At 44.6% G+C, this 14,803-nt stretch overlaps 1 protein-coding gene across 1 annotated transcript in view; it reads right to left on the bottom strand.

Annotated features, from left to right (window-relative positions):
* Positions 1 to 12,470, bottom strand: part of arhgap40 (Rho GTPase activating protein 40) — a 159,833-nt gene extending 147,363 nt beyond the window's left edge. Inside the window, exon 1 of the mRNA XM_086005559.1 lies at positions 12,281 to 12,470. The gene's annotated coding sequence lies outside the window, so the exon portion shown is untranslated. The remainder of the gene's footprint in view (positions 1 to 12,280) is intronic.
* Between the last annotated feature and the right edge of the window lie 2,333 nt (positions 12,471 to 14,803).

The following is a 14,803-nucleotide window of genomic DNA, read 5'->3' on the forward strand; positions in this document are numbered from 1 at the left end:
AGCTGAGCCCCCGGGGATCGGGAGTGCCGGCAAAAGAGCCGAGCACTCAAGAGAAGTTCCAGGATGGGAGCGCAGGCAGGTGCTGGCAGGCAGCCAGCAACAAAAATGGCCGCCCCGCACTTCGCCTTTAAATAGCACCTCCCCGGCCGCAGGTAGGCCCCCCTGACCCCGTCGGACATAGCGTCCGGCAGTAAGTCAGGGGGCGCTCCCGAAGATCACGGCCGGGGTGTGAGCGGGGTGCTGCGCATGGTGATGACGTCATCGCCAGCGGCGCGGCACCGCGGGGCGCAACCAGTTAGTGACGCCGCTAACCTCCCGCTGAATTTCGCGGGAGGCATGGGCGGCGCCACGCCCAGGCGCTAGTTGCTTAGTGCTAACGGGGCACGCAAGGCAACCGAATTTTTACCCCAAGTTGTTTTGTTGTTGTTACAGTCAAGTATACCTTCTTGGTGGGAATTTTTATTTTGTATTTGGTTTCAGTATGTGGAAAATGCTGGCAAGGCCACATTTATTGTCCATTCCTATTTGCCCTGGGAAGGTGGTGGTAGTGTTTTACTTGAATTACTGCAGTCCTTGTGGTGATGGTGCTCCCACAGTGATGTTAGGTAAAGAATTCCAGGATATTCATTCAGCAGTGATGGAGGAATGGCAATATTATGTCCAAGTCAGAGTGGTGCGTGATTTAGAAGGGATTTCCAAGTGGTCTAAATAGGCTTATAACTTTCTGGCCCCAGACCAGAAGATCCCAGCAATCCATGATTGGCTAGCCTTCTCTTTTTGTGAGGCTTTTCATTTTTTAAGTTGCTTTGTATTTGTAATAAACTGAGAGACATTGAAGTGTGAGATTTGAGTGGGATCTCTGCTGTGTGGTGGACAGAGGAGGGGCCCATAATTAGCGGTCAGTGGCATAGCAACGGCGATCACCGCTGACCTCGAAGAAAGCTGCCCACCAAGATCTCGATCTCTGTGGCAAAAACTTGCGGTTTCTGGACGTGTAATTGATTGCAGCACTGTCAATAGGGGATTCCTAGCATGATGCAGCAGTGACAACATCAAACTGTCTAAGCAGCCAATCACATTGAAGAGTTCTCACAAGACAGCAAACCAGAAAAGGAAAAGCACTGATATTCTGCACTTTCTAAAAATGTTACAGAGAGCAAAATAAAGATTGGGACATACACATGGGGTTAAGGTAGAAGCTGAAATATCATTAAGAAACCAAAATCTAGTAATTTTTATCATCATGGAGAAATTTGACATTCCGCAAATAAAAATTAGTTTTTCAGGGCCAGACGATTGCTTTTACTTCTTATTCATTCCTGGGATGTGGGTGTCGCTGGCAAAGCCAGCATTTATTGCCCATTCCTAATTGCCCTTCAGAAGGTGGTGGTGAGCCGCCGCCTTGAAGCACGGCAGTCCGTGAGGTGAAGGTACTTCCACAGTGCTGTTCGGGAGGGAGTTCCAGGATTTTGACCCAGCAATGATGATGGAATAGAAACATAGAAAAATAGGAGCACGATTAGGCCATTCGGCCCTTCGAGCCTGCTCCGCCATTCAATATGATCATGGCTGATCCTCTATCTCAATACCATATTCCCGCTCTCTCCCCATACTCCTTGATGCCTTTTGTGTCTAGAAATCTATCTATCTCCTTCTTAAATATATTCAGTGACTTGGCCTCCACCAGCCTTCTGTGGTAGAGAATTTCACAGGTTCACCACCCTCTGAGTGAAGAAAATTCTCCTCATCTCAGTCGTAAATGTCCTACCCCCTATCCTGAGACTGTGACCCCTTGATCGAGACCCCCCCAGCCAGGGGAAACATCCTCCCTGCATCCAGTCTGTCTAGCCCTGTCAGAATTTTATACGTTTCAATGAGAGCCCCTCTTATTCTTCTAAACTCTAGTGAATACAGGCCTAGTCGACCCAATCTCTCTTCATACGACAGTCCTGCCATCCCAGGAATCAGTCTGGTAAACATTTGCTGCACTCCCTCTATGGCAAGTGACATGAATCTTGTCATTCATGTTGAAATGACTTATGAAGTAATACTGGGTGGCCTGCTGGTGGCGCTGTCCAGGGAGAGTATAAATACTCGGGCATGGGCCCAGCTTGCTCAGGACATTCTTTAACAGGAACTAGTGAAGGACAACTAGATCTCCATGTTGAAAAATAGTTGATTAAAGCCTTGTTTAATACTCAGACCAAGTGCCTAGTAGTTTTCTTACGTCAGCAAGTATATCCTTTCTCAGGTAAGGAGACCAAAACGGCACACAGTATTCCGGGTGTGGTCTCACCAATGCCCTGTAGAACTGTAGCAAGACATCCTTGCTCCTGTACTCAAATCCTCTTGTAATGAAGGCAAACATACCATTTGCCTTCCTAACTGCTTGCTGCACCTGCATGTTTGCTTCCAGTGACTGGTGTACAAGGACACACAGGTCCCTTTGTACATCAACATTTCCCAATCTATCACCATTTAAATACAGGTAGACTACCCTTTATCCGAACTTCCGAAAACCGAAACCCTCTAAAAACCGAAGGTTTTTTCGTTCAGTGTAAGTCGTGCGCACGACCCCGACCCCCCACCCTTTCGGATAAGGGATAGTGTATCCTTTATCCGCACTTCCGAAAACCGAAATCCTCTGAAAACCGAAAGGTTTCGTTCAGCGTAGGTCGTGCGCACGACCCCGACCCCCGACCGACCCCCACCCCCGCCGACCCCCACCCCGACCCCCCCCCGCCGACCCCCACCCCCGCCAACCCCCCCCCCCGACCCCCCGCCGACCCCCACCCCCGACAAATTTCCCAGTCTTATAAAATACCTTCTGAAATCCGAAATTTTCCAAAAACCGAAACACAGCTGGTCCCGAGGTTTTCGGATAAAGGATAGTCTACCTGTAATACTCTTCCTTTCTGTTTTTCCTACCAAAGTGGATAACTTCACATTTATCCACGTTATACTGCATCTGCCATGTATTTGCCCACTCTCTCAACTTGTCTAAATCGCCTTGAAGCCTCTTTGCATCCCCCCCTCAACTCACAATCCCATCTAGTTTTGTGTCGTCAGCAAACTTGGAAATATTACATTTGGTTCCCTCATCCAAATCATTGATATATATTGTGAATAGCTGGGGCCCAAGCACTGATCCCTGCGGTACCTCACTAGTCACCGCCTGCCACCCCAAAAAAGACCCATTTATTCCTACTCTCTCTTTCCTTTCTGTTAACCAATTTTCAATCCATGCCAGTATATTACCCCCAATCCCATGTGCTTTAATTTTGCACACTAACCTCTTATGTGGGACTTTATCAAAGGCCTTCTGAAAATCCAAATACACCACATCCACTGGTTCTCCCTTATCTATTCTACCAGTTACATCCTCAAAAAACTCCAGTAGGTTTGTCAAACATGATTTCCCTTTCATAAATCCATGTTGACTTTGTCTAATCCCGTTGATATTTTCTAAGTGTCCCGTTATCACATCCTTTATAACAGACTCTAGCATTTTCCCTACTACTGATGTTAGGCTAACGGATCTGTAGTTCCCTGTTTTCTCTCTATCTCCTTTTTTAAATAGAGGGGTTACATTTGCCACCCTCCAATCTACAGGAACTGTTCCATAATCTATAAAATTTTGGAAGATGACAACCAATGCATCCACTATTTCCATGGCTACCTCTTTTAGTACTCTGGGATGCAGATTATCAGGCCCTGGGGATTTAGTAGCTTTCAGTCCCATTAATTTCTCCAGCACTATTTTTTTACTAATACTAATTTCCTTTAATTCCTGCTTCTCACTAGACCCTCGGTTCCCTAGCATTTCTGGGAAGTTATTTGTGTCCTCTTCCGTGAAGACAGAACCAAAGTATTTGTTTAATTGCTCTGCCATTTCCTTGTTCCCCATTATAAATTCCCCTGTTTCTGACTGTACGGGACCTACATTTGTCTTCACTAACCTTTTCTTGTTACATACTTATAGAAGCTTTTACAATCCGCTTTTATGTTCCTTGCAAGTTTACTCTCATACTCTATTTTTCCCCTCTTAATCAATCTCTTGGTCCTTTTTTGCTGAACTCTGAACTGCTCCCAATCCTCAGGCTTGCTACTTTTTCTGGCAACTTTATATGACTCCTCTTTGGATCTAATACTATCCTTAATTTCTTTTGTTAGCCATGGTTGGGCCTCTTTTCCTTTTGTGTTTTTGCGCCAGGAAGGAATCTATAACTGTTGCAATTCATGCATTCGTGCTTTAAATGTTAGCCATTGCCTATCCACCATCATGCCTTTTAATGAAGCTCCCCAATCTATCATAGCCAACTCACTCCTCATACTATCGTAGTTTCCTTTGTTTAGATTTAGGACCCTAATTTCGGATTGGACTACTTCACTTTCCATCTTAATGAAGAATTCTATCATGTTATGGTCACTCTTCCCTAAATGACCCCACACAAGATTATTAATTAACCCCTATTCATTGCACAATACCCAATCTAGGATAGCCTGTTCCCGAGTTGGCTCCTCAATGTACTGCTCTAAAAAAAAATCTCGTACACACTCCAGGAATTCATCCTCCACAGTATTATTGCTAATTTGGTTTGGCCAGTCTATATGTAGATTAAAGTCACCCATAATTGCTGTAGTACCCTTGTTACATGCTTCTCTAATTTCCTGTTTGATACCATCCCCTACCACTACTGTTTGGAGACCTATAGACAACTCCCACCAAATGTTTTCTGCCCCTTGGTGCTTCTTAATTCCACCCAGACTGATTCTACATCTTGATTTTCTGAGCCAGTATCCTTTCTCACTATTGCTCTGATTTCATCCTTTACTAACAAGGCCACCCCACCTCCTTTTCCTTTTCGCCTGTCCTTCCTAAATATCGAATATCCTTGGATATTCAGCTCCCAGCCTTGGTCACCCTGCAACCATGTCTCCGCAATCGCAATTATATCATATCCGTTTGCATCTATTTGTGCTGTTAATTCATCTACCTTATTACGAATGCTTCATGTATTCAGATACAGTGCCTTTAGATTTGTCTTTTTAACATTTTTAGACATCTTAACATTTTTTTGTACTATGGCCCTATTTGTCTTATGACCATTTTTTCTTACCCGGACCCTATTTGTTAGTGCACTCCTTTGTTTGTACGCTCTGTCCCTTCCTGACACAATCTGGTTATCCTTACCTCAATCACTTTCCTGCACTGCTTCCTTGTCTTTTCTCTTTAGCATTCTAGATTTCTCTCCACCGGGACCCTCCCCCCGTTATTTAGTTTAAAGCCCTATCTACCTCCCTAGTTATTCGATTCGCTAGAACTCTGGTCCCAGCATGGTTCAGGTGTAGTCCGTCCCAACGGAACAGCTCTCTCTTTCCCCAGTACTGGTGCCAGTGCCCCACGAATTGAAACCCACTTCTCCCACAACCAATCTTTGAGCCACGCATTCATCTCCCTGATCCTATTGACCCTATGCCATTTGTTCGTGGCTCCGGTAATAATCCAGAGATTATTACCTTTGTGGTTCTGCTTTTTAATTTAGTCCCTAGCTGCTCAAACTCTCTCAGCAGAACCTCTTTCTTTGTCTTACCTATGTCGTTGGTACCTATGTGGACCACGACAACTGGATCCTCCCCCTCCCACTCAAATGGAGATATACTTCTAAGTCAGGATGGTGTGTGGCTTGGAGGGGAACTTGCAGGTGGTGGTGTTCCCAGGCACCTGCTGCCCTTGTCCTTCTAGGTGGAAGAGGTTGCGGGTTTGCGAGGTGCTGTCAAAGAAGCCTTGGCGAGTTGCTGCAGTGCATCTTGTAGATGGTACACACTGCAGCCACGCTGCGCCGGTGGTGGAGGGAGTGAATGTTTAAGGTGGTGGATGAGGTGCCTATGAAGCCGGCTGCTTTGTCCTGGATGGTGTCGAGCTTCTTGAGTGTTGTTGGAGCTGCACCCATCCAGGCAAGTGGAGAGTATTCCATCATACTCCTGACTTGTGCCTTGTAGATGGTGGAAATGCTTTGGGGAGTCGGGAGGTGAGTCACTCACCGCAGAATACCCAACCTCTGACCTGCTCTTGTAGCCACAGTATTTATGTGTTTGGTCCAGTTAAGTGTCTGGTCAATGGTGACCCCCAGGATGTTGATGGTGGGGGATTCGGCGATGGTAATCCCGTTGAATGTCATGGGGAGGTGGCTAGACTCTCTCTTGTTGGAGATGGTCATTGCCTGGCACTTCTGTTTAGCAGTCAATACGCTGTTAAAACCCCAGTTACACCTATTGCAAGAAGGCTTAATATTTAATGGGGTGTTTAGCAGTGATATTAACACGTAAAAGCCCAAGTTTTCATTACTTTCACTGATTTCACTAATTACAATGATTGCCGGCTATGGGGAGTTGGCCGGGGGGGGGGTGGGGGTCCACAGTGCAGCCTGTGGTGGAGCAGTGAATGACTGACCGCAACTTCAGGATTTCCGCGTTTAGATGCGCATGTGCTAATTCCTGAAGCTACGGTCAGTTTCAGAGGGGTAACGCAGACAGTTCGCCGTCATTGCCCACCACAAAATCCACCCACTGAATGCAACAGATAGATGGATAAATGTAGTTAAAACACGGATTCTCTAATAACTGTGCTATTCTATGTACACATTTGTCATGAGTATAAATTACACAAATACACTTTTGCATCATAATTTGGAACAGCTAGATTTCAAGTTAAGCTAAAGGCTGAAGCTTTTTTTTCTTTTTTTTTGCAGGGAATTATTGCGTGTAGCCAGTGTTATCATACCCTTCCATTTTTTTGTCTCTCTGTGAGTCAGTATCTCCCTCCCAATAACTTATGACAATGAGGAACTCACCCTATGGGTAGAAAAAGGTGTGTCCATTACCATTTAATATTTGTATACACATTTGTTGTGTCTGTGTGTTGATAGAGACACTGAAGGCAGGAGTTGGTTTGATAGGTGTTTACTAAACACAGTCTGGAGGGGAACTAACGGATACAACACAATATACAGGCTTATATAGCCCGAGTGGCCATTACCGGCATTACAGTACACATGGGGCTCTTAAAGGCACATACACTACAACATTAGTATAGCAACAGTACACTACATATCTACCTACTGACCTTCGGTTTTACACCAGTGGTGCCTTGTCAGTCAAACTAATAACGTTTTATATTAAAACTGAATACAGGTAACTTTTCAATTTCAAAATCTTTTCTTCATAAAGTAAAATGTATGTGTATTTGATTAAATTTAGATACTCGGACTTATTTCCAACTTTTACAGTAAACATTAAAGTATATTTACATTATCGTTTAATATTTCATCGGTAGGGCTTTCCACCGATAAATTACAAACATTTTTTTTAACATTGATGTTGAAAAGTCTTGTGCATTTTAGATGTACATAACCGAAATACAAATATAAAATGAACAGATGTATTTGCTACCTACTAGCAATAAACAAGGAACAGTATTCCAATCGAGTAATCAATTATGTTTAAAATGCTACAAACCATCTGTAAAGAATAACAGAGATAATGGATAGTTGGGAGGTTGCTGGAAGGTTGTAACTCAATTGCAGCAACCTGATTGTACCATAAAGCTAAGCAGGAAGACAATCTGTTCACTGTTTTCACAACCTGAATTGTAACCTTAGATCCAGAAATGTATTTTATATAATGATTTACGAATACAAGCCTGTGTGATATTTATGTAGTCTAAATAAGTCAAACCCCGCCCCCACCCCCCCCAAAAAAATCTATTGCCATATTATTATCTACCCGGAATGGATACATTTTCTCTGTCTCCTGCATTTTTTTCTCCTGAGGACTATTGAATCCCTTCCCAAGGCAAAAACAACTCCAGGTTCTATCCTCACTATAGAAAAAGTGATGAAGAATATATTAAAAAGATAAAAGAATCTGCCATACTGGAACTCTGCCAGTGGTCCATTTTTCTCATCAATTAAGAACCCCTGACACGACCTAACCATCTGCAGTTTCCACCATGAGTTTAACTGTGACTGTATCGTAGAAGACTTTTGGGTATGAACACATACTCTGCTGTGTATAGGTCAGCTCACTCCCAAATAGGTAAAACACAAAAACATGAGTATTCTAAATAAAATAGTCCTTGACCTTATGATTTATGTTCCTAAGAACAGAAGAATTTAGGAGCAGGAGTAGGCCATACAGCCCCTCGAGCCTGCTCTGCCATTCAGTAAGACCATGGCTGATCTTCGACCTAAAGTCCACTTTCCCACATGATCCCCATATCCCTTAATTTCCCTAGAGTCCAAAAATCTATCTATTTCAGTCTTGAATATACTCAACGATTCAGCAGCTACAGCCCTTTGGGGTAGAGAATTCCAAAGATTCACAACCCTCTGAGTAAAGAAATTACTCCTCATCTCAGTCTTAAATGGCCGACCCCTTTTCCTGAGACTATGCCCTCTAGTTCTAGACTCTCCAGCCAGGGAAAACAACCTCTCACCATCTACCCGGTCAATCCCCCTCAGACTCTTATATGTTTCAATGAGATCACCTCTCATTCTTGTAAACTCCAGAGACTATAGGCCCAATCTACTTAATCTCTCCTCATAGGACAACCTTCTCATCTCAGGAATCAATCTAGTGAATCTTCGTTGAACCGCCTCTAAGGTAAGTATATCCTTCCTCAGATAAGGAAACCAAAGTCGTACAGCTCTCTGCCAGTCTCGCTCACCCGGGACTGGCTTTTGCAATGTTAAGTTTCGCGCGAAAATGCAAATGGGCCGCGCACACAAAAAAAATTATGGGGAACATTGCTCCTGACTCCTCAAAACCTGTCCACCACCTACAAGGCACAAGTCAGGAGTGTGATGGAATACTCTCCACTTGCCTGGATGAGTGCAGCTCCAACAAGCTCGACACCATCCACGACAAAGCAGCCCGCTTGATCACCAACCCTGCCACCACAATAAACCTTCACTCCCTCCATCACCGGCGCACCGTGGCTGCAGTGTGTACCATCTACAAGAGGCACTGCAGCAACTCGCCAAGGCTTCTTCGAAAGCACCTCGCAAACCCGCAATCTCTACCACCTAGAACGACAAGGGCAGCAGGCGCACGGGAACACCGTCACCTCCAAGTTCCTCTCCAAGTCACACACCACCCTGATTTGGAAATATATCACCGTTCCTTCGTCGTCGCTGACTCAAAATCATGGAACTCCCTCCCTAACAGCACTGTGGGAGTAACTTTGCCACACGGACTGCAGCAGTTCAAGAAGGAGGCTCACCTTCTTGAGGGCAATTAAGGATGGGCAATAAATGCTGGCCTTACCAACGATACCCACATTCCGGGAATGAATTAAAAAAAAAAAAATTTATGCATCATGGGTGAGAGTATAAGTTTGTTCTTCACACTTGTGTGGTGCATAAAGTTTATTTAGGCGTCAAGACTGAGACTGAGATGCTCGTAATCCTCAATTTCTGAGCCAAGATGTAACATTTGCCATTTTAGATGCTGAATCTGGAATTTATCCTGCATGGGCCAATATCAGTGGCTTTCAAGGCAGAGACTATAAATTATTTAAATATGAATTAGATTAGTATTTAAAAGGAAAAATATAAAAGGACACAGGGAAAGTGCATGGAAATAGGATGATAGCAGATAGCTCCAGGTAAAGACCTAACATCATCACAGGTGCAATGGGCTGAAAGACCTCCTTGTTTACCGCAATTTCTATGATTCAATGGTTATATATATCGCACATAATATACAAGGCTGAAGGAATCCATACTATAATATTGCACCACTGATAGAATTATGTCACCAGCAATTTATTACAGATCTGCACACTTACTAATGCTATAGCATGCAGTTGTCCTGTAGCTGGACATATTTGATAATAGGAATTTCTGGAAAGCACACAGAAATATATCCTTGTGCTTGTTCTGCCAATGTATACTTAAATCTTTAATGTCCAATGCTCTCACTAGGAAAACTCTCCAACTTAATTTTAGTGAATGTTGCTTAATTTTAACAAGTTCCAAGATAGGAACTTACTGTAGCATTGTTTGGTGTGTAGGGCTGTGACTTTGGAGGAACGTGACAAGTCAGCTCCACTAACCTTTCAGATCTCTGAACAACACAAGTTGCTGACACCTGTGATGCTTGTGCTTAGTTTGGTACCCCCTCAAGGTAAATTGCACAACAATAATTGAGCAATAACCAGAAAGTACAGCCAGAAAGCCAGCAAAATGTCAAAAAATATAATGAATATGACTGGTGGAGCTGCAGGCGTTAATAAAATTGGAAATTTTGGCAACAGTAAGAGATTAATCAGAACTGTGGAGCCATGTAAATGAATGATGCCACATAGTGGTGGAACATGGATTTGCACTCACAGTTATCTACTGGGTTGCCAATTTTCAAGTTGAAACTAGTTCTTCTTCTTTAAATGATAGAGAAATAATCACTTACATTAAACCTGAAGAGTAATTACTATCACAACAGAAGCTACTGTGGTACAGTCGAATTACAAAATATTAAAAAAAGAATGTTCTATATCTGCAAAATAATGAGGGGATGTTAGCAGATAAAGTAAATTAAGGGAAACATATTAATAACTAATCTGTGCTGTAACACATTGCTTTTTAATGGTACAACAACTTAATGTCATGGTTTTATGTGATGTTTTGGAGCAAGGTCTTCATGGAAAAGCTTTTTGTTTGTTTACAAGCACAAGGTAACATTTCTCTGCGCACTATGTCTGGCAAATGTATTAGGGGATCTTTACAAACTAGTTAGCAGAGGAGAATTTCCCTCAATATCAGTGCAAGTGACATAAGTGTTGATCAAGGTAAAAATTATCTATTGCTCCTCCCCAAAATAAAATAAGGTCTGTAAAACACTTCTCTCAAAGACGAATTCAATGGGCAAAAATTTGCGGGTGGAGGAGTAACTCCGGAGTACGGTACGCTGGCAACTTGCGAAAATACGCACCAACCTGATGGCAGCCCTCCTGCGTAGACTTGCGCTCTGACGCTGCAAGTAGGAGGGCGGCGTAATGGGCCACGGATCCCAGGGACGCAGCCTGTGCGGAAGCGTGCATGAGATCAGTTGGGCCTGGTCCTCCAATCAGAAAACAGAATTAGATTTTAATCATTTCAGAAGGGAATCCCATAATCAAATTTAATGGAATCCCATAATCAAATTTAATTACAATTTACAGGATTGAAATTTAATTCCTAATTAGCTTCATTCCACCAACTTCACTAAAAATGTAATTTTGCTGAAAATTTTTGACATCATTAAAACTAATATTTGAAGAAACAGGAAAAACTCATTTGGTACAGTTGAACTATATGATTTCCGAGATGAAAATGTTTAAAACATGCCTGAGGCAGCCCCTTACGCTAATGCAAACAGGCCCTGGACCTGTTTGCATCAACCGTAACATTTCCGTACGCAATTGCTGGCCAGTCGATGGGCAAATAGCCCAACTCTGCGCCAGCAATTGGTTTTTCGTGGGCCGTGCGGATCGCCTGTCATTGACAGACTGCAAGTTCGGGATTCTGTGGCTTTCAAAGGAGGTATGGCAGCGTAGTCTGAGAGTACGCTGCCACACCCACTGCAAAATCCAGACCAATATTTCAAAATGATTTGATAATCACTTGACATGTGGTATGATACAAGCTGCCCAATCGATAATTTAGGGGGGGTGGGGGGAACTCATTCATCCTTGAGTTACTTTCCCAACAGTTTATTTTTCGCTAAAACGACAGAGTCCCTTCTACACCCGGCCATCAAAAAGTCGCCTTTGTGCCAAGTCCTTCGCAAAAAGGTGTGTTCTATGAGATAAAAATGCCAACAATAATCAGCGTGGTCCCGAAGTAAACAAGGAACTCAGGCTGGAAACCCGATCGTGGAGCGGATTCCTGTCCGTGCAGTTTTCTGCTTCTAGGTTTGCACTCAATGTAAAACCAGATCTGAAAATGCAACCTCTATAAAGTCATTTGTTTTTTTATATACTTATATCTGTTTCTTCAGAGAGACAAATCCCCCCCCCCCTCCTCCACCCAATCATTTGCCCCAACACTTCAGCCCTGAATGGTAAATCAAGCCAGGCTTCTCCATGGCAACCGCCCCAGCTGCCATGAGCAACCAGACCGAGCTCAGCAGCTGTCCTTTAGCAGAAGTTCAAAAAAAAACCTCTCGGGCTTCCCGACTCCCAACCGCAGAGCGGACGCAACTGTTCCTCAGACATGAATGCAAATGATAAAAGACGTACCTTCAGTGTCAGTGAGGGAAGAAAAAAAAAAGGATACGGTGCAGTTCTTTGCTCCAACTACTTTTAAGTGGACGATCACTTAATAAAAAGAAAGGGCAGCGGCACCAAAGCAACTCCAGTCCGGGCGATCCCCACAACAACTGAGTAGGAGCAACAAGAGGAACAATCGCAGCCTGACGTCAGCTGTCTGCTGCAACCCGGGGCGGGTGCGCTTTACTGAATGGGCACCAGGCAACTCTTCTATTGACTTCCAGTGCATTTGTACAATGTGCATGTTTATTCATGTGTGTGCCTTGCATATATCCGGGAGCTATTTTTGGATTCGTGCAAGTCGCGTAATTCCCATTAGCAGCTCCCAAAACTTTCTTAAGAATTGCACCGTTTTCTTTTCTAAGATGGTATAAAAGAAAGACTTGCATTTATATAGCGCTCCTGATCTTTTGGGGGACCCGGTGCAGGGGGTGGGGGCGGGCAAGTCGGAGGACCTCCTCCTAGGACTGCTCCTGGGTCTGGCCTAGGTGGCCAGAAACAGGTTGAGGGGGTTGTTCAGCCGGACTGCCTGCCTCTCTTCCAACAACTTGTATTTATATAGAGCCTTTAACATAGTAAAACATCCCAAGACGCGTCACAAAAAAAATTGACACTGAGCCACGTAAGTAAAAATGAGGGCAGGTGGCCAAAAGCTTGGTCAAAGAGTTAGGTTTTAAGAAGCGTCTTAAAAGAGGAACGAGAGGCAGAGAGGTTTAGGCAGAGAATTCCAGAGCTCAGGGCCTAGGCAACAGAAGGCACGGCCACCAATGGTTGAGCGATTATAATCAGGGATGCTCAAGAGGGCAGAGTTAAAGGAGCGCAGATATCTTGCGGGGTTGTGGGGCTGGAGGAGATTACAGAGATAGGGAGGGGCGAGGCCTTGGAGAGATTTGAAAACAAGGATGAGAATTTTGAAATCTAAGTGTTGCTTAACCGGGAGCCAATGTAGGTCAGCGAGCACAGGGGTGATGGGTGAACGGGACTTGGTGCGAGTTAGGACATGGGCAGCCAAGTTTTGGCTGACCTCAAGTTTACATAGGGTAGAATGTGGGAGACCAGCCAGGAGTGCGTTGGAATAGTTAAGTCTAGAGGTAACAAAGGCATGGATGAGGGTTTCAGCAGCGGATGAGCAGAGGCAAGGGCGGAGACAGGCGATGTTACAGAGGTGGAAATAGGCGGTCTTAGTTATGCCATGGATATGTGGTCGGAAGCTCATTTTAGGGTCAAATATGACACCAAGGTTGCGAACAGTGTGGTTCAGCCTCAGACAGATGTTAGGGAGAGGGATAGAGTCAGTGGCTCGGGAACGGAGTTTGTGGTGGGGACCAAAAACAATGGCTTCGGTCTTCCCAATATTTAATTCGAGAAAATTTCTGCTCATCCAGAACTGGATGTCGGACAAGCAGTCTGACAATTTAGAGACCGTGGAGGGGTTGAGAGAAGTGATGGTGAGGTTGAGCTGGGTGTCATCAGCGTACATGGGGAAACTGACGCTGTGTTTTCGGATGATGTCGCCAAGGGGCAGCATGTAGATGAGAAATAGGAGGGGGCCAAGGATAGATCCTTAGAGGGATGCCAGAGGTAACAATGCGGGAGCGGGAAGAGAAACCGTTGCAGGTGATTCTCTGGCTATGATTAGATAGATAAGAATGGAACCAGGCAAATGCAGTCCCAGCCAGCTGGACGATGGTGGAGTGGCATTGGAGAAGGATGGAGTGGTCAACCGTGTCAAAGGCTGCAGACAAGTCAAGAAGGACGAGGACAGAGAGGTTAACTTTGTCACAGTCACAATGGATGTCATTTGTGACTTTGATGAGAGCCATTTCGGTACTGTGGCAGGATAGAAACCTGATTGGAGGGATTCAAACATAGATTTGCGGGAAAGATGGGCATGGATTTGGGAGGCGACAATACGTTCAAGGACTTGAGAGGAAAGGGAGGTTGGAGATGGGGCGGTAGTTTGCAAGGACGGGGGGGGGTCAAGGGTTGGTTTTTTGAGAGGGGTGATGATGGCAGATTTGAGGGAAAGGGGGACAGTACCTGAGGAGAGAGAACCGTTAACAATGTCAGCTAACATGGGAGCCAGAAAAGGAAGTTGGGTGGTTAGCAGTTTGGTGAGAATAGGGTCGAGAAAGCAAGAAGTGGGTCTCATGGACAAGCTGAGCATGGAGAGATCATGAGGGGAGATCAGAGAGAAACTGGAGAAAGATGTGAGTTCAGGGCTAGGGCAGGGGGGAACCTGAGAGGAAGTTTGGCCTGGTGGGCTCGGGGAAGGAAGGGAAGTGGCAGAGGCAGCTGAACGGATGGTCTCAATCTTAGAGACAAAGAAGTCCATGAACTCCTCACACTTGTTGTTGGAGGTGAGGGTGGAGGAGACAAAGGAGAGGGGTTTAAAATGATGGTTAGCAGTGGAGAATATAAGCCAGGGTTTATCTTTGCATTCCAGAATGATTCTGGAATAGTGAGCAATTTTGGCAGACGAGAGCAGGACCT

This window comes from Somniosus microcephalus, chromosome 13 (assembly GCF_052327205.1).
Source record: "Somniosus microcephalus isolate GS21.2 chromosome 13, FLI_Smic_1.0, whole genome shotgun sequence".
NCBI lineage: Eukaryota > Metazoa > Chordata > Chondrichthyes > Squaliformes > Somniosidae > Somniosus > Somniosus microcephalus.